Source organism: Furipterus horrens, unplaced genomic scaffold (genome assembly GCF_987537825.1).
Source record: "Furipterus horrens unplaced genomic scaffold, mFurHor1.1.pri manual_scaffold_5, whole genome shotgun sequence".
Lineage (NCBI taxonomy): Eukaryota > Metazoa > Chordata > Mammalia > Chiroptera > Furipteridae > Furipterus > Furipterus horrens.
The window spans coordinates 186,090,769-186,102,362 of NW_028327175.1; the positions used below are offsets into that span (position 1 = coordinate 186,090,769).

Here is an 11,594-nt window from a genome sequence, read left to right on the forward strand (position 1 = left end):
AGCTTCATAAAAGTCAGGCAGAAGCAATATCTTTTCTATATTCTGTATGCCTTCAGTTCTGGGAACCTTTATATTTGGTGACTATCTAAAATAGTTATAATTATTATCAGGACAAAAATAAAAATAATAGCTGAAAAATCTTCTAAAGCCACCACTTTTGTTAATGTTCTTAATTTATTTATTGATTAGTGACAAGGAAGAGTATGCTTACTGCTTTCTCTAGGTTGCAAGTATATTTTCTCTTTTATAAAGAAAAAGAAAGCTTTTGAGAATGTGGGTTAAATGTCAACATGTTTAAAAATCACCTAGCTTGTTTATGCACTGGAGGCTTGGGAAGCTAAAATGCATAGCCACAGCTAACCCATTCCTTAACAATCAGGAGTGATTTTGTGAGAGAGACATAATTTTTGGGAAATACAAACTTCTAGAAATAGAAGTCCATCCCACGTTATGTAGTGGGCTTTCTTTTCCTCTCTCAAAAAAACAAATAACCTATGATTTGTTACCATTCAAACTTAGCTTTTTCTCTCACTTCTCTAAATCACAAACATGCTATATTAATCAAATTGAACAGATCATTATTTCCTATACACTTACTTTCACTTTTTATTTTTAAAATTATTTATTTCTTTCACTTTTCTCCCACCTTACTGAGATATAATTAACATACCATTGTGTAAGTATAAGGTATACAACGTGTTGATCTGATACACTTATATATTGAAAAAATGATTTACCACCATAACATTACAATGAGAATGCTTTGAGCCGGATTTACTTTTCTTATGTAGAGAAATCATAAGAGTACTATTTGTAAAGCTCTATTTGGAGCTTCTAAGTTGGGAAAAGACATTATTTGATTTCTCTTTGTTAAATTAGAATCCAGATTAACAAAAATTTACTGATACCCTGGGGTGATCCAGGCATGTGGCAGGCACTGGAAACAAGACAATGAAGAAATATATAGTTCTTGGCCCTTGGTTTTGAAGAGCTCACAACCTACTTGAGGATTTGACATGATAAATATGATGGCAGTAAGCAGTGATAGGTTTGGAGACAGATTAGAGGAGGTCATCATCATCATCGGCAGCCGTCCGTCTCGAGAGACGATGGTGTAGCTTCTTAAGAGTCTATCTGCACCGCCGAGAATGGCTGTGCAGTCCGACTCAGGAGTGACACGGTATCTGTCTCCTCCCATGTTGAATCGACATCTTGTGATGACGCTGGAGTGTCCTCTCCAGTGAAACTGAAGCTACAGAGCCTGGGCAGGGTGATATGGAGGGTCTGCTGTTGCCCATGCAGCAGACCCCCCCTCTCTTCGCAGCTGAAGGGTCCAAGGGAAAGACGGAGTCAATACAGCTTGGCTTCAGGTGCGCCGCAGGAGTTGCCGGTGTTGACTACAACGTCAAACCGCCTTAGGGACTCCGGCTCCGGATTTTCTGTCGGGGTTTACTCCCTTAGCCTTTCCCCTGAAGAGGTATGCCGCAAGGCAGCGGAGGTTTTTGGAGTCAGAGTTTTCCTTCTCTGATGTGCCCTGACTGGAAGATCGAACCAGCAACACTTAGCTCGCAGGCCGACGCTCAATCCACTGAGCCAAACCAGCCAGGGTAAAGGAACATGTATAAAGAACCCATAAACATGGACAACTAAATGGGGATGGACTGTGCGAGATGGGGGAGGTAGGTGGAACAGGGGAGAGCAAGGGGGGAAAAATGGAACAACTGTAATAGAAAAACAATAAAAAATAAATTAAAATAAAAAATAAAAGTAAATAAAATCTTTAAAATTAATTAATTAATCAATTAATGAATAGTCAAGGTATAGAAGTGATAGGTCCTGGAGCTGGTTGGGAAAAAAAAAGTCCTGCCAAAAAGAGACCAAAATCAGGTTAAAAACAAAACAAAACTGCTCAGGTAAACAGCACACATGCAGAGAAGATATGTAGGTCCACGAGCAGCAATTATGTTGTGACCCTTATTTGGAACTGGTTACTTATCTCTATAGAAAATCATCTTCCTGATCAAGCAGAATGCTGTCACATCAGTAGAGGCAGATCTAGGATGATAACAACAACAACAACAACAATAATAATAACTACGACAACTAGACAGTGCTCCAGAAGTGAGCCAAATTTACTTGCCTCATTAAAAGCAGTGTTTAAAAATTCTTCCCACCACAATGAAGGCTTCCCTTCCCCCACAGATATAAATTTAGAGGTACTACCACTGTGGCCTTTTCCTGACACATCAGCTATGGTCCCCTTTATGCACCTCTGATTTCCAATCACCATTGCCTGTCACGTCAAAACTCTTCATTGCTGAGCAATAACCAGACCCTGCCTTCCCTAAGCTTGTGAGTGTTTCTCAGTTACATTTCTAGTACCAGCGGGGGAGTTGGTGGAGTTTCCTTTGTACCTCCAATCCTCCTTGCTGTGTCTATTGATTGCTACCCAAAAAAAAACCCTAACAACCACTGATCTGTTTATTGTTTCCATGCTTTTATCTTTTCTAGAATGTAGCTGAAATCATACAGTATGTAGTCTTTTCAGGCTGACTTCTTTCAGTTAGTAATATGCATTTAAGTTTCCTCCATGATTTTTCCTTTTGGAATTCAGAAAGGTATGGTTATCTTAACAGAACCTCTGACTCGGGTGATCTTATCTGAACAGCAGTGTCTAAGGCCTGGGCCATGCTTTCAAGGTGCCCTGTGTCCTTAGACACTCAGTTTTCTGGGGATGGGTGACCAGACCCTTGTCATGAAGGAGAGAGCCAAGCCGTCAGGCTGTTGCAGGGTGTGGAGAGTGAAGGCAAAGGGGAGCACAGACACTGCCTGTGAGCGGGCACTTTTAGTCTCTGGCTCTGCAATCTTTACGGAAAACCAGACACTGTAATCTACAAACTGAATCACCACATAAGCTTCCCTAAAACAGGTAAAAGTCTTTGACACTACACCTGCCATGTGAAACAGAAGGGCTTTCTGATGCAGTCGGCTGACCTGGTTCCATCCTCTGTGAGGTCTTTAGGCCCTAGGATCCTGACCGCCTATATATAGGGATGGCTAAGGTTTAGGTCATGCTAAACTTTACTTTTGTTCTTTGGAATGTTGGATATTTCTTATGTATATACGGCACATTCTTCATTATTTTCCTAATTATCTGGCAAGTGAAAAGGATATACCATGGATTAAGGCTCGAACCTAAAACAAGCTGCTGCCTGGTAGGGAAACATTAACACCACTGTTGAACTAATTAAGTCTCAGATAGAAAGCTTTTAAAATCTCAGAGTCTCTTTCTACATTCTTCCCCAATTTTTATACCATACATTCAGTTATTCTAATATGGTACTTTTCTTAGAGCCTACCTTTCTCAAGTCTCTACCTTGGGTTGAGACCTGGATGAAATGGAATCTACCTCACTGGATCTCAGAGGACATCCCAATATGCGGGCTTCTTCTGGTTGGTAGACTTAGTAAGCAAAAGTCCTAGGGCTGTAAGAACTAATTACCATCACCATTTAATCTATTCCACTATTCCTCCTGTGTCGTGGTTAGCCCCCTAGAGAACTAGTCCTGGGAAAGGGGACAGGAAGTAAGGAATAAGGAGAGCCTTGAAGTAAATGAGAAATAACTAGAAAATAAGACGTTGGGGTAAAAAGCACGGAGTAGAGGAAGGAAATGTACATGAGTGTATTAAACAGAGACGTACACAGAAAGGGATTTGGAAATTTATATTAGTTTTGTCTTATTATGACCATGAAAGAGAACACGGTGTCCCAGCTTCACACTCTTAACTTTTTTGTCTTTAAGCATCACCGAAAAATCAGGCAAAAGGCTAGAGATGCAGCATTAAGAGGTAAAGTCCCAGTGTCTTCTCTCACTCCCCTCCACTATGAGCAAGGTTCTGTAGATTTGGTCCCTCAAGTTGACATTCTCCTAGCAGAATTTCTTGGGTGGAGAATCAGAGCCTGGGATTGTTCCAAAATTCAACACCTCTGCCCAGGGAGTGAAGAATAAGGAAGAAGGACAGATGTCCTTAACGGTGCCATTTAGTATTTATATAACCCTGTGAAAGCCACTTCAGATCTCAGTCTTTTACCCATGAAATGGGCATCTGAAGACCCAGCCTCACGCACAGCATGGCTGTGGAGATCTAATGAGATTAGGTCCAGGACAGCACATCGTAACTGGCTAAGCTGTACGCAGATGTGCCTTAGAGCATGGACTGTTGGGATGTTCAGTCTCTTCTCATTCAAAGGCCTTTAGCTTCCTACAGGATGTCCCTGAATGCTCTCTCGTTTCATATAACACTGTCTCATGGTTTCTCAGCTAGGAGACCTTCCTGGAAAGAAGCTGAGAAGCCATGGGAGCTGCTGTCTATCATGAAAAGGTGATCACTCGCTCTTTGTAGTGTCCCAGCTCCAGCCTGGACTGTGATGACTTCTCTGCTTGGCCTGGGACAGGGATAAGGAGAAGAGGGAGAATGGCTGGGAGGGAGTCACACACAGTGGAGGCTGCAGCACCAGCTGAGAGGGTTCCTGGGGAAAAGGGGGTTCAGACATCTATGAGGGAGACGTCTCCCAGTTCTTCTCTAGGCTAGGCTCACAATGGTTCTAGAATTCAGAATCTGACGAGCGCTTAATTCATAAAAGACCCTGCACGGGATTGTACTCAGCCACAAGACAACTTAGCCGGCTAAGAGAATGGGTGACTAAGTGCATAAGTAAGGCATCATTGTCATATTCTCCTTACAGCTCCCCTCTATCTAGGGCAGACCCCTAAAAACTGCTGACATTGCTTCGCCTTCTGTCTTGAGGAAGCCCAGTTTCTTGTCGTCTCATCCTGTTCTTAAAAACTCTAGAGAATGAGACTGGCTCCTCAGACATGTTGTATACACCTCACAGTCCCCAGGAAGCAGAGTTCCAACAAGAACCTCATTCTACACAACTGGGGAATATGAAATACCATGCAGTGGCCTTCACAGACCCAAATGAGACTGAGTGCAAGTTCTACCTGGTGATGACCCTGGTGATTCCCTATCAGCTAACCATTGGCTTCTCCATCATTTGTTCCCATCTTCTGGTTGAGCTTCACAATGTAGGACAGCAGACAACTCACCCACCTCCCAGTCAGTCATGGCCCCGTACTGCTATGGGTTGCCTGAGACCATCATTAACAGTAGTCATGTTTTCTCTTCTAGCCAGAGCTGGCTTCCTCATGACGGAAGTGTGCGGCGAGTACTGTGTGCAGACACCTCCTGCCAAATCTGCAATGCAATGGCTCTGGAGATCGAGCAGTTGCTGGTGGGTGAGAATGCCCTGATCTCTCCCACTTCACCGGGGCCATCACAGGGCTCCTCTTGCCTAGAGATTTTGTCCCAGTCTGACGTGTCCTTTGAGCATAGTCTGGAGCATCCTTCCACATGCTCTCAAGAACTTTCACTTCCATCTGCAACCCCTTCAGCATCACAATTAATGGATCAGGAATATTTAGACCACTCAGTTACCTGGTCAGCTGCCCAATCACCTGGTACAGTTAGTATGCAACATTACTGGGCTGAAAATGTCCAAGAATTTCAAGTGTCAGATATGCCCCAGCTCCAAGACACTATGTCTTCTTCATGCTTTGAGGGGCTTAGGATTCCAGTAAACCCACAGGAGATGATACAGCAAAACCTCAGCCCTATGTGCGGGAACCAAGGTCAGCAGCCCTTGCATCCCCGGGTCTCGCTGCTGACTCTGAACCAAGATAGCACTACCCTGACACATCCTATAGCCTTGCCTATGGTCACTGTCCTGCCTGTCCACCAGCCATTCCCCAGTCCTGAAGTCTGAGTCTCCTTGAGGTACATGTTAAAAAATGGATGCATTTCCAGAGGTGGGGGCTGCCCAGACGTGTAGAGAAGTCCCTGAGGCAGCTCATGTCAAACCTGCCACTGTTTTACCAACCAGTGAATAACCAACCAGCTTCTTTCATCCAAAATGATATTTCTGGGTTCTCTGCTGAGAAATTTGCCATAATTTCCTACCAGACCTGGGGTTCATGTATGGCTGGCCAGGCAACCCAGGCATTCTGGGTTTCTGAATGGTCCCTTATAGACCCAATACAAAGACACCGCTACCACCAAAACCCAAACCACATGGCTCTGGCTCTGCCCTCTGCAGCTCTTAAAGACTTAAGTGGCCTCTATCTACTTCCTCGGAAAAAAGCTAATGACCCAGTGGGCCATCTGCAGCAGAAATACAGCCAGCTGTTCTGTGGCCTCCCTTCTCTGCACAGTGAGTCCCCGGATGACACCTTGGGCTCTCAAGTTCACTCCACAAACGGGAGTCTGTCCAAGCTCCCCTTGAAGGATCCCCTTTTCCTCAAGGAGCTCTCCTTTCTCCCTCTGTTGTCTAAGACTCCACCCGAGTCAGACCCACCCTGTCCCCCATCATCATCCCCAAATTGTGTCATGCCATGTGACCATCCACCAGCTCAGGTCAATGTCCCATTCCTGACTCTGGCCCAGTGTGAAGCCTTAGAGTGGCACATGCTTCAGAGGCAGCTGCAGCATCAGTGGAGTTTGCCAGCTGTTTTCCAGGGAGCTCAGCACACCCAGACCCCTGCGCCGTATAAGCCTTGTGACACAGCCCAGTCTCCAGAAACTCCAGGAAAGCCCAACTCTGTCTGCCCAACCGTGGACTCCCAGAAGCTGCTGAAATTCCACCTCCAGAGGCAGCTGAGTCACCAGATAACTCTTAAAGAATGAGAAGATTTGAAAAGAAGAAGAAGGAGAATCTTATGTGCAGTTGAAACAAACCTAAGTGGGTGCAGAACCAATGAGACCTCGGTGTTGCTGGGTGGGACGGAAGGATTGGCTTACAGAATTCCTCTTATCTCAAATGCTCTTCAACCTTCACTCCTGAGTTTCCCATGTGCATAGTCTTCACTTTTTGTTAAAATGCCTAATTAAAATGCTGCCTACTCCAAGAAGCATTTTTCTGATGCCCATAGGAAAAATTTATTTGTGTCTTTATTGTATGTCTCATCATCTCTAAATAAACTGGAAGGATTTTGCCAGTATTATTCATACCCATTTTATGTTTTCTCTATATTTAATAACTTCCAAATAGGCAACAAATCTTCCATTAGCAACTCAATTTTCTTTATCTGAACTCAGCCATTTTTTTCAGGTTTGCTTCAACCTCACAGACATTTTCCCAAATTTATTAGGTTGCCATACCTTCTACTTGCAACATAACTTTCTCACTGACCACTTGCGGGTTAATCAATGCATAATTTCTATTTATTCACACCCTAATATTCATTACCTTGTGCCTAGAATCTTAGACCTGAAAGCTTAAAATTCATCACTATTATCAATTCACAGCTCTGGCTGCACATTAAAATAGAAAGGGTGTCACAGAAACATCATGAGTAAACAATCTTTTATTATATGTTAATATAAATAAAGCTTGTTCAATTAGATTTCCATACTGAAAAAAGGAACTTTGTGACTCTTGCTTCATACTGTGTATACAAAAATTAGATATATGGCTAAATATGAAAGATAAATTTAAAAGCTTCAAGAAGAAAACACAGGCAAAAACCTTCATAATATCAAAGAAGACAAAAGTTTCTTAAACATAACACGAAAACCATTAACTATAAAATAAAATGTTTATGATTTGGACATTGGAGTAGACACAGAGATATGACACCCAGGTTTCCCTTCAAGGAAGAACTGACTTGTTGCCCCAGGTACTGGGAGAGGCAGTAGACAGTGTTCATCCTGCTTTAGGGGTTGACTCAGGTGCAGAGAGCCACCCTGCCCAAGGTCATACTCTTCCAGGGTCAGGTTCAGTCAGTGACTGATGAAGACCGTGGTATAATAGTTCACTGTTTCCCTAATGTAGGACATCTTTGAGAGGATATGTGTGTGTGTGTGTGTGTGTGTGTGTGTACTCTGGTTGACTGATGTGGTTGGTCATGCATCACTGGCAGACATTCGCCTTTCTCCCATACTTCCCATCGGTGTTTCAGACATCGGCTTTCTCCTATACTACCCATGGGTGTTTGTCCAAAAAACAGTCTATAAACATCTTGAACATTAGACTACCTCATACCTTGCTGTCTGAAGAACCCACACTGTTAGAAGTCACTCATCAATAAGAACTTCTATTCATTCAAAGGTACCATTGAGAGAGTGAAAAGGGAAGCCACTGCCCGAGAGAAGATGTTTGCAACATACTTGAAACCTGTCTTGCATCTAGAATCTATGAAGAACTACATATCCATAAGAAGATAATAACTATATTAAGAACAGAAAAAAGGATTTGAAAAGGTATTTCACACATAAGCTACCTGCGTGGCCTATGAGCATAGATAAAGGTGCTCAATTCTTCTGGTACCAGTGAGACTGAAAAACAAAACAAAACAAGACAAAAAGCACAAAAAACTAAACAACAAAATCATGTAATACCACTAGAAGCCCCAAGATTATAATGACGAAGAACACCAAATATTGATAAGGATGTAGAACGACTGGATAACTCATACATTGCAGCTAGGAGTTAAATTCTTACTTTGGAAAAAAGTGTTTTCTTACTATCCACTAAAGATAAATATAGAGTTACACTGTGCTCCTGTTACAGAGCAAAAGGGGCTTCTTTCACGTGGCGCCTTGGTGTAAAACCAACAACTAGTGTTGAGGAAAACAGGCCTTTACTTACAATATTCCAACCTGGGGAGGACAGTGAGCACTTCAGCTCAGAGCCCTGTTCTCCCACAGAACCCAGCACTTCCCTTGCTCTCCGAAAGGCTAGAAGCCAAAAGCATGCCCAGAAGTTCCCCATCCCTTATCTGTCAGCTGTCTCCTTCTGGATCTGGGGCATGATGTCATCAACCTCCATATAACAGTCCAGGAAAATATGAGCCATGTTGCACTGGATCATGCATGGCTCTCTCTTTGCCCTTTCCAAGCCACATGGAGTTCTCTTCTTCTCAAAACATCATGGTGTTCTCCTCGCCAAAATGTCTGCTGCCTATTTTTAAACCCTTGTGATGCAGTGGGTGTGGTAACCAGTTCTGACCATTTACAGAACTTTGTACAGGCTCTGTGTGTTCTCCGCATCATTCCATGGTCAAAACCCCTCCCATCTTCTTGGTGCCTTGGAAGAACCAAAGCCATTTACATAACAAAGACACTAGCTACTAGCCATAGTCATGCAAAGGTATCTTAAAAGCTGTTCCCTTTTCCCCATCCCCCAACCTGCAGGTTCTGGGGATTTTGGAGACCCCCACTCTGTAACACTCCAGCAATACTCCTACCAAAGAGAAGAGTGTTCATCTTCCAAATGACTTGTACAGGAATGTTCACAGCAGTACTGTTTATGATGTAAGGTTTTGGAAACATCTTAAATATCCATCAGCCATAACATGGATGTAAAACTTGTGGTGTATTCATATAATGGAACATGGTGAAGCAATAATAAATTAACAAACTACAGAAAATACTATAGATGAATTGTACATGGCTAATACTGAGTGAAATAAACAAGACACAAAAGAAGAAATAATGTATGATTCCAGTTACATTAATTTCAAAAGCTAGCAAAATTGATCTATAGTGTTGAAAATCAGCACAGTGGTTATTTTGGGGGTGGGGTGAGGTACTGACTGGGAGAAAACCTAAGGGAGTATTCTGAAGTGGTAGAATTGTTTTATTATAGCTTTGATCCAGCAGGTAATTACATAGTATATACAAGGTTAAAATTCATTGACCTGTACACTTAGGTTTTTTCACTTTATTGTATATAAGTCATGCCTCAGGAAAAAAAAATTGCTTGAAGATATATATGTATAAACATATATTATATATATATCATGTAACAATGCTTTAGTAAACATCAGACTGTATATATGATGGTGGTCCCATACGATTATAATGGGCTGAAAAATTCTTATCACTTAGTGACACTGTAGCTGTCTTAAAATCATAGTGCAACATGTTACTCCCATGTTTGTGATGTTGTTTTGTATAGTAACACACTGTTCAGGCTTGTAGCCTAGAAGAAATATAGCCTAGGTATGTAGTAAACTATGCCATCTAGGTTTATGTAAGTACACTATGATGCTCACAAAAGGACAAAATCACCTAACAATGCATTTCTTAGAACAGGCTTGTCATTAAGTGGTGCATGACTGTCTATATCTTCTGACTCCGCCCTTTAGAGAATAATTAATTGGTCTGCCCTGCCTTGGTCCTGGTGCTATTTTACCACGGCAAGCTCCCCTGGTGGTTCTAGTCTGTAGTTTGTGTTAAGAACCACAGATGTCAACCTTGAGAGTCAAGCGATTTACCCAAGGGGACATACAATGGATCTTATTAGTGCCAAATCTGTCTCGGAAACCACACATCTCACGGTTTATATTACACTTTTGATCATGACCATTGTGCACTGCCTTTTTCCTCATGTTACCAAGTGAAGACATCCTCAGTTAATCCTTCCTGTACCCACCCCCGAAACCCCACTTCACCTTAGAGCAAGTACGCCTTCCTGAGCCTCTCGCCTTTGTTTCATCAAGTCCGTCCTGCTGGGCTTAGGTTGGAGGGACAGAAATTGGTTTCAAGCAGAATTGAAGTACATTTCACAATAGAGATGCTTTCACTCGTCCAGATTCAATAATCAGCTGGCTGTAATCCCAGAGACAGCCACACTGGAAAAGCTTTACAAGGACAAACTTCTACTGATTTGTCTCCCTCACTGGGTTTCGGGAGGATTGAGGAAGACAACACACTTAAAAGCTTTTAGCCCAGCAAGTGTTCAATCAATGGTAATGACCATGATAAGAGTAATTATACTACTTCTGATGGTGATTATAATGTTTAACATAACCACAATGCAATTATCAGCATTAGTAAATTTAACATTAGCACCATATTTTCATCTAATACTGTTTGTGTTCTAGTTTCAGCCATTGACCCAATAGGTGGTCATTTAGAGCATTATTTACCCTCCAGTTAAATATCACATTTATTTGTCATTTTGATTTTTCCTGTGCATACATACCTATGATACTGTTTAATTTATAAATTAGGCACAGCAAGAGATCAACAACAATAATTAATGAAAAAATAATAAAAATTACAATATACTATAATAAAAGTTATGTGCATATGGTCTCTTTCTCTTAAAATATCATATCGTACTCACCCTTCTTCTGTCTTATGAGGCTGTCAGACAACACAATACCTACGTGATGAGATGAGTCGAGGTACTCAGGGTGGTGTCCAATTTAAAACGTATAAATTTTTTACTTCTGGAATGTTCTTTTTAATATTTTTGGGCTGCTGTTGACTGTAGGTAACTGAAACCATAGAAAGCAAAACCACTGGTAAGGGGGGATGACCATATTGCTAGAAAGATCTGGTATTTTATTCGGTGGTTCAGTTGAGAAGCTTTCGCTTTTTGTGAAATGTCTTTTCTAGTCTCTTTCTCACAGATTTTCAACAAAATTTCTGTAATTAAAACAACAATCTTTACAGCGAGTGTGTGTGCATGCGTGTGTGTGCATGCACACATGCACACCATTTATAGTTGGTCGGTTACAGTCTCA

The 11,594-nt window shown here is 41.9% G+C and overlaps 1 pseudogene; it reads left to right on the plus strand.

The window, feature by feature from the left end:
* The first annotated feature begins 3,071 nt into the window (after positions 1–3,071).
* Positions 3,072–6,744, plus strand: LOC150010607 (protein SPATA31F1-like; annotated as a pseudogene).
* Positions 6,745–11,594: the final 4,850 nt, after the last annotated feature.